This window comes from Antedon mediterranea, chromosome 1 (genome assembly GCF_964355755.1).
Source record: "Antedon mediterranea chromosome 1, ecAntMedi1.1, whole genome shotgun sequence".
NCBI classification, from domain to species: domain Eukaryota; kingdom Metazoa; phylum Echinodermata; class Crinoidea; order Comatulida; family Antedonidae; genus Antedon; species Antedon mediterranea.
The window spans coordinates 37593799-37609962 of record NC_092670.1 but is presented as its reverse complement, the minus strand read 5'-3'; the positions used below and the strand labels follow the sequence as shown (position 1 = coordinate 37609962).

The following is a 16164-nucleotide window of genomic DNA, read 5'->3' as shown; positions in this document are numbered from 1 at the left end:
ATGATTATATTGTCCATTTGTTTGGTAACTATTCATTGAATGCAGATTCCAATAAAAACACAAGAAGAAATATCAATATCCATTATTAATAAAAGTCTATGTCCAAGACTGGAATTTACAGGCTAATCAATTAAAAATTGCAATACACTGTTTTAAAAAGATGAACACTATAGTCTATCAGTTTAAATTTAAATAATAAATTTGAATACAGTTGAATCTCACAATTCTTTGAAACCTGAAAACTTTCCTGAAACTTTTTCTTGACACATTCGGAATACTAGAATTTCAGGGATGTCCTCCAGCAATGGGAGCATGTATTCAATAAAGTGGAAATACACTCTGCTTAAAATATGAACACACTACAGTATAATAGTCTACAGTTCAAATAATTTAATTAAAATAATAAACTGGAATATAGAAAGAAGTATAGTTGAATCTTCCAATTCTTTTAAAACGGAAAACTTCCCCGAAACCAGATTTATCTTGAAAAAAAATTTCAGAATACTAGGATTTCTGGAATGGATTTTAATTAGTTAAAGTCCGAGAATGTCCAGTGAATTGTGTAATGAAATACATTCATGATGAGTCCGAAGTCAGCTTCTGAAATCCATGATTGACCCATATTTTGTCACTGGAGGTCAACTTACACACCATGGAGGCATGATAGCTTTGATATAAACACATATTGACCATGTAGTTGCAGTTAAGCTACCATAACAGTTAACACATCGATTTGTCTGCAACTGGTGAGATGAGTTTTTTTAGGTTAAAAATGATCATAATGTGAGGACAAATAGTTTCCTCAGATTTGAACATTATAAAACTCAACTACGCCAGTTTTCTGCATATGATGGTGAAATCAATATTATATTTCTCACCTACGGTACAATATTAAAACCACAGCCTTGATGAAAAAAATATTGTTTTCCAAAATGTTGGCATTTTCTTTCTGGCTGTTTTACTTTTTTATTCAGCTTTTTGCTCAATTTAGTTATTCAAACATTTTATTGGTCCACTAAAATGGAAATTTGTTTGGCTTGCCATAATTAAGACAATAAAATAACAAAGAAAAATACATCAATTGAGATCCAGTCACTGATGATATCCACAACATTGTTATTTTTTCAGTAATTTGCCTCGGAAACCATAAAAAGTTATGATATACCAACAAGTCTTATGTAAAAGTTGACACAATCACAAACGACAATTGTGACTAAGCAATAGCTAAATCTGTAAGGATGATTGTAATGAGGACAGACACAGGACATCTCACTAATACAGGGGTATTAACGAGTTCTTTCGTAATAGCTCAAATAGCTAATTTGTTTGCTGCCTTGCATTTGCACTTGGCTTATTTCCTAATGGTATCTATCATGATCGACTGCAAAGCTTTTTCGTTGAAATTGGATAATGGTAGTTTTATTATTTACTTCCAAAAATTAAGGAAGTTTTACCTTTTTCATTTGTTTGAAGGATGTTGCAAAGTATTCACAACCATTCTGTATCACAAATTATCCTATATACCATGTAGTTAGTTTACAGTACTACTGTATATGGATATATTCCAATAAAATGAAAATTAGAAGAAATGAAATCATAATAGTAACACCCTATTATCTCTCTGATCTCAATAACTGTTATATAAAAACACACATGTATTAGAATTGTACAGTAAAATAACAAATGAGTAAATATGAAAATATTATTTTCAAATCTAAAACAATTGAATGAGTTGGTGATGCATCCTTTGTACGGATGTAATCAAGACTTTGAAGGACAGAATTACTAATGATAATAAAAAAAACAATTTTCTCTCTGTTTGAAATTGAATTGAAATGAATAAAAACATTGCTTGTAAACAAATGTCCTACATTCAAAGTTTACTATTGTGAGAAAAAGAGGAAAGACTTAATATTATTTATCGTTTATTATGATCTGAATAAACTATCAGTGGCGGATCTAGCGGGGGGGGCGTGTGGGGCGTACGCCCCCCCTATTTTTTAAAGATTTTTTTTTTTTTTTTAAATTAAATAGATTTTAAAAACACGTATCATTTTCATAGTGAAAATAGTACGTCGGAGCACATCGTCAGCTTGATCGCATTTCACCAAGCATGTACGTCGACATCCTTTGTGTACTATCAATCTCTAGCGTTACCAACGATCATTCACAGTTAAGTGTAAAACTAAAAGGAGCAAGTTGATAAAAGCCACGTGGTGAGCTTGGTCGCGTTTTACTAAGCAGGTCGGCATCCTTTGTGATCGTCACTCCCGTATTGTAGAGTAGCGGTACGTACCTCCGACGATCAATAGAGTTTATGAAGTCACATGGTCAGTGCTACACTACGCGCCCATTTATTGAATACAATAAAAACAAAGGCTAGGACTGTAGTGCCTATGAAAATTATCCCGTTAGGCCTATATTTTATTAAAACATATTACTATTAAAATATTAACAATGCTGCATGCAGAATTTCATGACCCTTGTAGTGTTTTATTTGCTTTTCCGTCGATGATTCTCATAAACAAATCGCGATGACAAAAAGGGTGTTTTGTTTTTTTCAAATCACTAAATATAATGTAATGATGATCGAGCCGGACCGCTAATTTTTAAACCATCGTTTAAACCAGGTCGTTGAATATGCCGTGATTTTAATTGTCAAAAACATGATCGTCAGTCGATGGCTCGGAGTTTCGATAAATCTCGCGTCGCATTTGTTGCGTGGTGGTGGAAAACACTCTCAGCAAGTTTGCTTCATTAATATGCATGAGACTCTGTGACGACCCGCTTTAACGTGACGTCATTTTACTTTAGCTGCATGGATGATGGATGCGAAGAAGTAGTCACCGCGATCGACCCGGCGCGCGTGTAAGAAAATAATACCGGCCTAGGTTAGGACAAGTTTATGCTTATATAAAAGCTGAAAAACATCGTCGCGTTGTAAAAATTTAGATGTAAAGTACAGGCAAGTTGTTATCTTGCTTTGGTACCCTATGGAAGTATCAGCTGCATGTTCCACATGTCGTAATTTGCGAGCTTTAGAGTGTTTGGTAAATGACATTATGAATTGTTTGTAAATCGTTTTAAACGACTTACAATGCGCTAGAACGCCCTTGGCGGCCCCCTGGCCCCCAGCCAATGTTTGCTCGCTTCGCTCGCAAAGCTACGCCCCCCCCCCTATTTCTAAATCCTGGATCCGCCCCTGACTATTCAACCTAATTTCTGAATGTAAATATTCTTCTGTATAGTCACGTTTTATAGGTAATGTTTTCCAATAGTCTTTCAATTACTGTATGGTATCAGTGAAACGTTCAGGGCAGACATTCAGTGAATATCCTTGACTGTCATACAATGTATTATTAGAGGATTTGTAATTTGTATACAGAACAACTAAAATATTCCTTACATTGTGTATTAGTGCAAAGAGAAATACAGGGTTTAACATTTCGACTCTGGGTTTAACATTTTTATTCTAACAATAGAAATGTAAAGACCTATTGTACACAAAATCTTCAAAGCGTAGCCAAATATCATGTATCATAACACAGTACAGTACTACAGTAGCTTTATGAATTAGTGAAATCAATAAAAATAATAATACAATTGTTTAAATGCTGAATATGCCACAGTGTGTTAGTATAGATCAATGCTAAATAAAACGTATACAACTGCAAGGCAATACATATAATACAGAGATTATTTTACCGAGTAATGTACTAAAACCGGCATGTTTGGATACTGTACAGGTTTATTATCCTAATCACACTATTAAACGCCAATGTTTATTAAGCTATTAAACTCAATGTGATTTTGCCGAATTAAACACAGCCAACAAATGTTTTTATTCTAATTTTAGTTAGTTAGGAAAATAATTATTATTAAACAGATATTTTCAAATAATCAACAGAAAGAATTTCAATAAAAATAAATTTTCTTGGTAACAAAATTTTATTTAATAGTAATTTTCATTTCTTAGCTAAAAAATCGGCATTTAAAACATAATAGTATTATGTAATAAATGCCGATTTTAAATACATTCAAAAACATTTCAGATTTTTATTTCTTGTCATTTGCAATTGGTCCTGTTTCTGCTACTAACAAAAAAATGGAGATAATTATTTACACACTCAATTTCTTTTCAGCAGAAACAGGTTAATAATTCCCACATTACGCTTGATAACTGATTTTTAAAAGAAGGCCGGTCTCTTTAATTGTAGTCTTTAACCTTTCGAAATTTAAACACAGCTCAAACATTTCTAGACTTAAATATTTCCTACTGCATTTAATTGAGATGATACTTATTATTGATTTGACAATCAATTTATGCACAAAGTCTCATGTTATTAAAGTGCACTTTCTATGCAGACATGTTTCACTTACAAACACAGAAAAAATTACAGGAAAAGTATTAATTTCTGAATGAATCAATATGTCAGTTAAAAAATACTATTTTACAAGTTGTCACCATTTATTCACTTCTTTTATGGTGGATTTTAAATCATACTTGTGATGTGCCCCTATATGGACATGATGATGTCACATCACTACCATATTTGGGCATATCACTACCATATTTGGATACTTTTTTGGCAAACTAGTCTGATAGTGTGGAGCTTTGACTGAAACTTGAAAGTAATAATGTAGTATTCAAGCACATAATGCTATATTTATCCTTTATAAAAATACATTATAGATTTTAATTTTTGCAAAAAATCAGATTAATGTGGGTCAAAAGAACAGTAATCACCCCTGAGATTCACACAGTGTGATTGTTTTGGTGGGAACAACAGCCTTTTGCAAAAATAAAATACACTTTTCTTGAAAATAACTCTTATTGAATTATAACCAAATCAATTTGGTAAAAATCTGTTCCATTATTTAATGCTGTAAGTTGAACTACCTATTCAAGTTAAGTACAATTGAGCTTAACCCAGACAAGTATAACGACAATATATACTAGTATATTATTAAACTACGTTGATAATGCAAATTATGATTCTTGCCCTTTGATAGAACTTTGCCTACAGGCTTGAAACAGGATTAAACGCCAGTTTTCAATTTCTATTAACGAATCACTCAATCAAAGTGTTTAATCTGTCAAAATAAACAGGCCCACGGGCTAAGTGTGACATAACATACAGCTGAATTTTTAAGTTTATATTCCCATAATAATATTTAGTTGTTTGTGATCATTAACATAAATTTTTAAACATGGTAACACATCTATAATAATTAGAACATTTTTATCTTAACAAACAAAGAGAGGTGATAATTTGTGCAGCATAGAGAGCTACAGGCCTATCTACTGTACTGCATAAAATATGAATGAAGTATACAGTCTACTGAATCTAATGGTCTCTGATAGTATTATATAAAGGATTTAATTCTTAAGTTTGTGTACCTAGCTACAAATACTATTGCAGCTTCCAACTAGCTAAAAACTGTACTAGCTACTTTTTCCCCTACTCATCTACTGTATCCCTATATTCCCTGTGTATTTGATAGACTACAGTACTAATACACAAAACAACAGCAAAACATTTAAAAAAATTAATGGAGAGATACTGCTACATTATATTTTCATTTGTAAAAAATAAAAAGAAATCCATATTGATAATGTTTAGTACAGATAAATATACGGTATTCTTACTAATTACCAAGCTAGTCAATAAGCTAAGTGGTAGTTTAGATTTGAACAGCGTTGAAGCACCATATTGTAAAATTTGAAAGTCGAGAAATTCTTCACAATTTTGACAAATAATAGACATGGTTACTTACAATGAGCTGAAGTTAATCCACCTAATTTATATTACACATAAAATCCATTTAGTAGTATAAAATCCAATAAAGAAATAGCAGAAATATCCAAAATGATGTTTGATTATTTACAACAAATGAAGCTTTTTAAAAATCTACTCCCTGATCGTCAGGAAGTTTAGTAAAGACTTGTCATGACAAACTGAACGAGTCAAATGATCTGAAAAAGCTACTATCTTTTGTGAGCAATAAATTGGCCTTCAGAAATCATCCAAGTGTATAAATGATACTACTGTACAGTTCCAGCGTTTGTATTGTGGTTTCAGATACAGTATTTTAAAAGTACAAAACCTGGAGTGCATTACAATAGGTTTTTACAAAATAACAATGAAAATATAGAAGAGGATTTGCAGAAATTAAATCAGTCTCGTTTGTCTTTCAAATTGCGGAGCTTGTGGACCGGAAATAAATTTATGAAAACAATGAAATAATTAGTGAAAAAGTACTCATTTCAATAAAAGACGGTATTCTTTTAATTAAACTGACCCAATTTAATTAAAGTTATCAAATGAGTTGTCTGCTGCTACGGTACAGTATTGAAAACGATGGTAATTTTGGGTACCAACCATATGTCTACCGGTTTTTATTTAGTGCCCAAATATGGCAGTGATATTCCCAAATGTGGTAGTGATATGACATTATCATGTCCATATAAAGGCACATTAAATGTTTGTGTCACATAAAGTTTGATAGTGTAGACAAATATTAAGTAAAGTTTTCAAGGACATGTTCATTTAACATAAAAATCAAATATTTGAAAAAATGCTGGAATGTATGTTAAAACACAGTAAATGATAATACTTACCGTATTCATTGAGAAATGCCTTTATTAGGACATGTAAATATTAAAGTCATAATTATAAAGCGCTACTTTGCGTCAAGTCAAAACATGATTTAATGGTTACTAATGGTTATGGATACAGATGTCTGATTTACCAGAAATATACATTACTACAGTACGCTTTAACGATAGACTTTATCATTAATATGCTGTCTTACATAGAATTATACCAAAGTGTAGACATGATCATTATCTATTATTACACAACTGTAGACACGTCCATTACAAAAATATACTTAAAATTTTAAATCTCATTATCAGACTACACTTAGTTTGAGATAACATTACAATACATACATGTTGTATATGTTACAGAATATTTGTAAAACAGGGTTTTTTATGTTCTTCAAGTACCTTCCTCATTATTTTAATTAATGGTTACTAAGATTACCGTATTTGTACAGTATAATGCCATGGACGAGTACAGTATAATCCCATGCTTAAGTTCAATCTCATCCCGTAATATGAGTGAACACTTTGACCCTATTTACACTTAGATATTGCCTGCTTAGAGGTTAAATATAATAGAGAGGTTTCGCAACCTTACGAATACGATAACGAAAACAAATACGTCACACATTTGAGAAACTTTTGAGCTGATCCCCATTTCATATTCGTAAACCGTATTCGTGTTGACGAATATCACCAGTCATATTCGTAACTACAAAACGACTATAGGTTTTGATCTATTTTGCACATTTTGCAGGAATGATTCATGATTATAATATAATTATAGATTTATTGAAAGTAATTTACTAAAGTAATTTACTAAAATGCCAAGTCAATTTTGATAAATAGCAGTTTTTAAAGTCCTCACTCGCTTTGATGTTACGCTAGGCCTAGGCAGCCAAGCACCAAGCAACACGTACCTGCGCTTCGCTCAAATTTACCGCAGTCATATTTTGGACGCGCCTCAATATTTCGTTGCCATGCGAAACAGATTTTTTTATGGCTTACGAAAACGAATACGTGTGCGTGACGTATCCGTTTTCGTTATCGTATTCGTAAGATTGCGAAACCTCTCTAATATTTGACAACTCCTTGGGAATGATACTTTGTTCACGATTGGGTCCTGGGCTGCTCCAGTATTGCACATACATGATACAAGTGCCTAGTAATAATGAGTGCAAAATTGTAGTTGGGTGTTGAACCTACCCATGCCCACCTCATTTTAATCTCTGGTAACATAATTACAAATCTCCTTTAATATGCCTCAAAATCATATTAAATACACATTCCATAGTAGGTCAAATTTTAGTTGCATAGTTTAATCATTCTACTTTATATTACCTATGGTAGGCACTGTAGATTTAAAAGAAAACGAGAAATCCAGGTTTACAAAAATGTACATTGTTCCAGAGAACAGGAACTGGTGCCTCGTACAGAGATGGCCCAATACTGGTTTATTATGACTTTTGATTGCTTTCAGAAAAAATATCTGATTGAAATTGAAAACTTTCATTTGCAGTACAGGAATATCTTTACCCAACTAGAATGACCCAATTCCCAGTGTTGTGTTGTATCTCCACATATGACAATGTTTGCCAAGTATCATAAGAAAATTCCATAATACAGCATCACATATGGTGCCTGTATCATGGAAGGTCTATTAAATACTACTGTAGTATGGTAAAACTATGATACTGGAGGCATCTAAATACAGTATCAGGTGCTAGAATACAGGTGATCACACTGATTTGCATACTGTACTGTATGTCTTCAAATTAGGTTGGTTCCAATCCTTCATCAGTTACTGAACTCTCTATACTTTAAGTGTACGTCTATTGTTTAAATATAAAACAAAGCTTAGCTATACCGCTACTTAACAACTGAATTTATATCTTTTAATTCCTCTTTATCTTTTATTCCATTTTATTTAGGATCAATTTTAAAGCAATGTATCCATGTCCATCTGCGACCCTCATTACTTTACATACGGTTCACTTCCTTAAACATTATCATCTCCTGGGTCTGTCTTGGTATGTTCCATTTCATTAGGCAACCTTGTAACAGTGGCATATGTTTAGTAATGGTTGCTTGGTTGATAATTTGAAAGGTTAAAATTGAACCTAGTTTACATAGACCTAGCTTTGTATTTTGGAAAGTTGTGATTGATCCACACTTTAAAATAGGGAGAAGGATAAGCTGAATGTAGAGAGATAAGTTGAAGGGAGAGGGATGAGTTAAAGGAAGATGGATAAGCTGAAGGTAGAGGGATAAGCTGAAGGAAGAGGGATAAAATGAAGGGAGAGGTATAAGCTGAAGGAAGAGGGATAAAATGAAGGGAGAGGTATAAGCTGAAGGGAGAGGGATAAGCTGAAGAGAGAGGGATAAGCTGAAGGAAGAGGGATAAGGTGAAGGAAAAGGGATAAAATGAAGGAAGAGGGATAAGCTAAAGGGAGAGGGATAAGATGAAGGAAGAGGAATACGCCGAAGGGAGATGGATAAGCTGAAGGAAGAGGGATAAAATTAAGGGAGAGGGATAAAATTAAGGGAGAGGGATAAGCTGAAGGGAGAGGGATAAGCTGAAGGGAGAGGGATAAGCTGGGGAGAGGGATAAGCTGAAGAGAGAGGGATAAGCTGAAGAGAGAGGGATAAGCTGAATAGAGAGGGATAAGCTGAAGGGAGAGGGATAAGCTGAAGGGAGAGGGATAAGCTGAAGGGAGAGGGATAAGCTGAAGGAAGAGGAATAAGCTAAAGGAAGAAGGATCAGCTGGAGGAAGAATGATAAGCTGAAAGTAGAGGGATAAGCTGAAGGGAGAGGGATAAGTTGAAGGAAGAGGGATCAGCTGGAGGAAGAAGGATACGATGAAGGGAGAGGTATAAGCTGAAGGAAGAGGGATAAGTTGAAGTGAGAGGGATAAACTGAAGGGAGAGGGATAAGCTAAAGGAAGAGGGATAAGCTGAAGGGAGAGGGATAAGCTGAAGGGAGAGGTATAAGCTGAAAGGAGAGGGATAAGTTGAAGGGAGAGGGATAAGCTGAAGGGAGAGGGATAAGCTGAAGGGAGAGGGATAAGCTGAAGAAAGAGGGATAAGCTGAGGAAAGAGGGATAAGCTGATAAGCTGAAGGGAGAGGGATAAGCTGAAGGGAGAGGGATAAGTTGAAGGGAGAAGGATGAGCTAAAGGAAGAGAGGAAGGAGGAGGTGACGGGGTAGGAGGTGACTGGGTAGGAGACGGGGTAGGATTAGAAATACTAAATTAAAATACTATACTAACACTATAACTGAATTATTCAAGATATTTAGTTTTTTACTATTGTATATCATACAGTATTTTCTGTGAAATTGTTGTGCCATTATTTAATTAGCTAGAGTAGAGTATAAAGTATCCATTGCTATGTGGGTGTGTGTTAATGCAATAACACCCCCAGTAAAAGTTAGTATACAACTGTACTGTACAACAGGTAAATCATTGACAAGACTAATGTCAAAGGTTAACTGTCTTAAGCCTGTTTGGCATTCTTGGCTACGGTATATAGTTATACTGTACATTTCCAATCCTTAAACCTATTAAAATTAGAAATATCTTGCAAACTTTCATATTTATTGATGTAACCTTGTAAAATATAATCATACTTTTATCCGTCCACCGATGCATTCAGCTATAAACTTTTTGAATGTATAAAAACATTATATAACAGTAACTTTTGTTCTATTTTCCCTAATGACGGATTTAGGCATGAACGCTTCAGTGACTTTATGAATGTTAAAGCAGTCAGGTTTGACCTTTCTTCTTTTTTCTCTAATTTTTAATAGTCTCCAGGTCACAAAAGAAGATTATTTTAGCTGGTATAGAACGTCCGAAGAAAAATACTATATCAGTAAATATATAGTTGCCCAAACAAAAAGAGACCATTCTGCCCAGTATTTTTTCTTTTCAGCAATAATTAATACTGTATAGTGATGTTTTAAACGGTTACAAAATGTTGACCCAACTTTATAAAGTCAAACTCCCTTACTATTCCGTTTGATATCCATTTTAGAGACCTGTTCCTATTAGCAGACTTTTCTTTCCTACTAAACGTACTGCATAGTACAGTAGGTATGATGGAACAATTCTCACTTTTACATAAATCATTATTTACTAAATCTACTAAACATTATCTGGAGCGGAGGTTATACTAACTTTATGATATTACCAATCTATTTTTTATGTGAGGAATAATCGCACGATCAAAATGGTACTGGGTATGATCAACTAGCGTTCCTGCACTCAACAGAACATCTATTCATAGAAGTACTTATAAAGAAAAGCTCAATCTTATTGTAACTAGACAAATGACTATGGTATACTCCGGACTTTAAGTTGAATAGAATTTAAATTTTTGTATTTTGTTCAGGATTTGAACCAGGGATTCTTATGCAGTGGCGGATCTAGCGGGGGGCGTGTGGGGCGTACGCCCCCCCCCCCCTATTTTTTAAAGATTTTTTTTTTTTTTTTTTAAATTAAATAGATTTTAAAAACACGTATCGTTTCGACGGTCATTTTCATAGTGAAAATAGTACGTCGGAGCACATCGTCAGCTTGATCGCATTTCACCAAGCATGTACGTCGACATCCTTTGTGTACTATCAATCTCTAGCGTTACCAACGATCATTCACAGTTAAGTGTAAAACTAAAAGGAGCAAGTTGATAAAAGCCACGTGGTGAGCTTGGTCGCGTTTTACTAAGCAGGTCGGCATCCTTTGTGATCGTCACTCCCGTTGTAGAGTAGCGGTACGTACCTCCGACGATCAATAGAGTTTATGAAGTCACATGGTCAGTGCTACACTACGCGCCCATTTATTAAATACAATAAAAACAAAGGCTAGGACTGTAGTGCCTATGAAAATTATCCCGTTAGGCCTATATTTTATTAAAACATATTACTATTAAAATATTAACAATGCTGCATACAGCATTTCATGACCGGGCCTTGTAGTGTTTTATTTGCTTTTCCGTCGATGAGTCTCATAAACAAATCGCGATGACAAAAGGGGTGTTTTGTTTTTTTCAAATCACTAAAAATATAATGTAATGATGATCGAGCCGGACCGCTAATTTTTAAACGATCGTTTAAACCAGGTCGTTGAATATGCCGTGATTTTAATTGTCAAAAACATGATCGTCAGTCGATGGCTCGGAGTTTCGATAAATCTCGCGTCGCATGTGTTGCGTGGTGGTGGAAAACACTCTCAGCAACTTTGCTTCATTAATATGCATGAGACTCTGTGATGACCCGCTTTAACGTGACGTCATTTTACTTTAGCTGCATGGATGATGGATGCGAAGAAGTAGACGTCACCGCGATCGACCCGGCGCGCGTGTAAGAAAATAATACCGGCCTAGGCTAGGACAAGTTTATGCTTATATAAAAGCTGAAAAACATCGTCGCGTTGTAAAAATTTAGATGTAAAGTACAGGCAAGTTGTTAGCTTGCTTTGGTACCCTAGGTAAGTATCAGCTGCATGTTCCACATGTCGTAATTTGCGAGCTTTAGAGTGTTTGGTAAATGACATTATGAATTGTTTGTAAATCGTTTTAAACGACTTACAATGCGCTAGAACGCCAAAATTTCCAGGGGCCCTTGGCGGCCCCCTGGCCCCCAGCCAGTGTTTGCTCGCTTCGCTCGCAAACCTACGCCCCCCTATTTCAAAATCCTAGATCCGCCCCTGTTATGCATACATGTTAACCACCAAGCTACATTGCCACAATATCAAATACACTTGATTTATTTAACCACAACTTTGACAATCATGAGTTCTTGCAATACTCAGCAAAAATAACATTAAAATGATCACATGTTGCAGGATATCAACTTAATGTGGCATGAAGCATTTTGACTGAAGCAACTGGAATGCAATAATATTAGGTACCTTGAAAGAGTATGACATGAAATTTGAAATGGGCCAACTTTTTGGGGGGAAAATAATTCTATGTATATACTGTACAACACTTCTATCACATTTCAACCATCAGGCCTCTCTTTTTCAGCAATTTAACAAAATCATTTTTCATTTACTGCAGTAACATTTTGTGATTAAAGTCTAATCAACAACATCAAAGGAAATCATTCTTTCTTGGTTGAGTAGTTATACTGCAGTAACTGCAGCACAATGTTGATTGTTACTGTTACTATAAGCTCTGTCTACACTATCAAACTTTATGCAACGATAAAATGCACTTATATGTGCTGTGCACTTATATGGACATGATGATGTCATATCAGTACCATATTTGGGCATATCACACTTTTTTTTGTTTAACAAGTTAGATAGTGTAGACTGAGCTTTAGTATAGGCCATTTTCTTTACCATTTAAACGCACCTCAAAAACATTGATCAGACAACAGCCTTTCATGTGATTAACATCAAGTTACATCATTTATGTGTTTCCTTTACCAATTGACCAGAATCATGTTTTCCTTAATAACACATACTGACCATGAACTTAAAATATCAAGTGGTATATAGATAGCTCTGACTCATTCAGCTTCCCTAATCAAAACCAAAAGATATATAAAAAGTCTGTTTAAAAAACATCAGTATAGTCTTCGTCACCATCTGTTTATATTTTTTATTATCAGTTTTCCTATTTTTTTTTCAAAGTACTGTAGTGTATCCATGTTAAAAGTTATCATTTTTGCGCCGCTCATTAGACAGTTATATTCAAGAGGACGGAAGCATTACTGTAGGAAACGGTTACCATGCAATAGCTTATAGTGTACTACGGCAGAAAAATGGAAATTTGTAGACTCGGACTGGGCATGCGCACACCACAAAACACGTCTGGAAGATGAGAGTCTATAAAAACATCTGCTAATCATGAGATATTGCATTGAACGGCCCATTTACATTACACAAAATAATGGTGACATAACCAAATAGAACATTTCAGACTATATTTTACATCGAGTACACAAAATGAAACTGATTGTACTCAACAAAAATGATAATAATTCACTTTTTCTTAATGTTCAACAGAATATTAATAAAAACATTATTTAATGAAGGAAGAACAACAATTAAAACTCAATTAGTCGAGCGGCGTTTTTTTAAAGTAATACTATTTATTCTATTAAAAAACAAAGTATGAACTATATCCACATTAAGACTATAGAGTTATCATTTTTATATTTCTTACTTCAAAATTGAAAATATAATTTGGAAGCTCTTCAAACATGACAGGTGCTACATTAGTGTACCACCGGCCAAGGATGAATTTCAGATAAACTTGAAGACCCTGTTAACAACATTTACTATTTAATGTATAATAGGAATCATACACAATAACAAGTGGGTGGTTTTAGGAATGCATTAAACTTTACAAGGTGTGTTTTAGCTGAAGGCAACGAGAATAAACAAAAAATATTTCTTACAAAAAACGCTGCTCATCTGACGATAACTACCGTCTACTTGCATCTCAATATTTAATTTAATTCAAATTCTTTATTCATCCCATGTGGGGCAATTTCATTTATCAGCAAATGTTTTCATACTCTCTTTTCCCAGACGTGCGAGTTTCCAAATACCCATTTTTTCAGCTGTAGTAAAATATAAGCTACCGCATAGTAACTGTTTCATAATGCTTCTGTTCTCTTGAATATAACTGCCTACATGAGCGGCGCATTAACAAAGAAGTGCTTTTTCTGAAGATTTTGAGCAGGTTTAAATCTGTCCTGTTTCTACTTCTGTATGCTAAAATATGATAACACTTTTTTAAGTGACATTGGTTTATAATGCAATAATTGGAAGCAATTATAGTAATGGTGAGAATTGGCATTATGCATACTAACATAAGAGGGACATTAAAGTACTTTTTTAACATTTCCACAATCCACCAGTGAACATTTTCAGTTAAAAAGTTATTATTTAGCGCATTGAGCACTTTTTCAGTGGAAATGTGCACTATATAAATTATTATATATTATATTTATATATTACAATATTTCTATATGAAGTCTGAGTAGGAAAATAGTTTTGTGCTGCATTTTTATGATAGTGAATAAGGTAGTTGTTTTAAGTAGTTCTATGCTGGTGAAAGTTTTCCTGTTCACATAAACAAACATATACAATACTCGAAAGAGGAATGTGACAAAGACATGGAAAGCAGTAGAAGAAATAGCAAAAGACAAGTTGTGTTTGTAATAGATTACTGAAGGTATACTGTATCAATAGTGTATTTTAAAATATAAAAAGGAAATTTCAGTTTAAAAAACGAGATTCGATTGATCTGTAGGGAAAACTTCAGAATATAAATGATCCAATATTTGTGACAAATTAATCCAGTACATGATTATGCAAAAATCTTCATCGACACTTCAGGAATCGAAGGGATTGCGTAAATAATTTCTATCATGCATAATGGAATTCTGTACATTTAAGGTATCAAATGAATCAGATGCATCGACAAATCAATGGTACCTTTAATAATGTACCTTTAAAGGCACAGCAGCTCTTCTAAAGCTCTGTCTACACTATCAAACTTTATGTGGCAAAAAAAATGTGATGCGCCCATATATGGACATGATGATGTCATACAGTACTACTACCATACTTGGGTACCACTACCATATCAAACAGCAATCTGAAGGAGAATTGAAAGAGCTGTCTGAAAAGATGGAAATTGGGGAACAAAGAGAAAAAAGAGTTCGTAAAGAGAGAAAATTTTCCACTAATAGCGAAGGTTTGTTTGTTTCAATAACACTTTGATTAACATTTACGCTTAAGATGATCATGGTTTTTCTTTTACAAAATAACAAATCTTCATTTAATCGCAAATTTTAGAATTTAGTGACCAATCGGACGATCTAATAGAGGATGAAGATGATAACATCAGCTGGACAAGCAGTGATGACCCGGACCGCCTCTGGTGTATCTGTCAGTCAGTCGCACATCACACTTTTTTGTCACAAAGTTTGATAGAGTAGACAAAGCTTAAATCTGAATACTAAATTAAAAAGAGAAAACTATACTTACTCTACAGTTAAGAAAGTAGAGACACAGTGAGTGCATCTTTAATTGGGATTAAAAGTTTGAAGTATTTTGTTTTAAATGAAAATAAATTGTGAAACTGTGCAATTAATTAATTTGACAGTCTCCGTCTTCAACCTGCGTATTAAATCAAGTGATATTACGTCAACACATTTCAAACTACTAATTTATGTCACTAGCATTTGGAAACAAACAACAAGACAGGCATGGAATTTCTTTGAACGTTACAAGCATACGGTATATAGTAAATCCATCACTTACTGTACATACAGTAAAGTTTTGAAAAAAAAAACAAAATTGACATTTCTGCATTGAATGATAAACTGGCTTTCTCAACAACTACTTTACTTGAGCTATGTTTACGCATTCTTTTCTCTATCGCAGCTAAATTGCAGCTTATCAACAGAGTTACATAGTTTGTTCTGCGTTCAAACACAAAAATACTCAAACATCCGATATAACCATGAAAGTACTCATCGAATGTCACAGTCTGAAACCTAACGGAGTTTACATATTATATCAGAAAATTATT

General features: G+C 33.9%; 1 protein-coding gene across 6 annotated transcripts in view; it reads right to left on the bottom strand.

Annotated features, from left to right (window-relative positions):
* LOC140056925 (rho GTPase-activating protein 23-like) overlaps window positions 1-16164 on the bottom strand; it is an 86213-nt gene that overhangs the window by 53123 nt on the left and 16926 nt on the right. The window contains exon 1 of one of the 6 annotated variants that reach the window (XM_072102842.1): window positions 5779-6343. The exons of the other annotated variants lie outside the window; for them this stretch is intronic. The gene's annotated coding sequence lies outside the window, so the exon portion shown is untranslated. Of the gene's footprint in view, window positions 1-5778; window positions 6344-16164 lie in introns of those variants that run through there. 6 annotated transcript variants of the gene reach the window in all.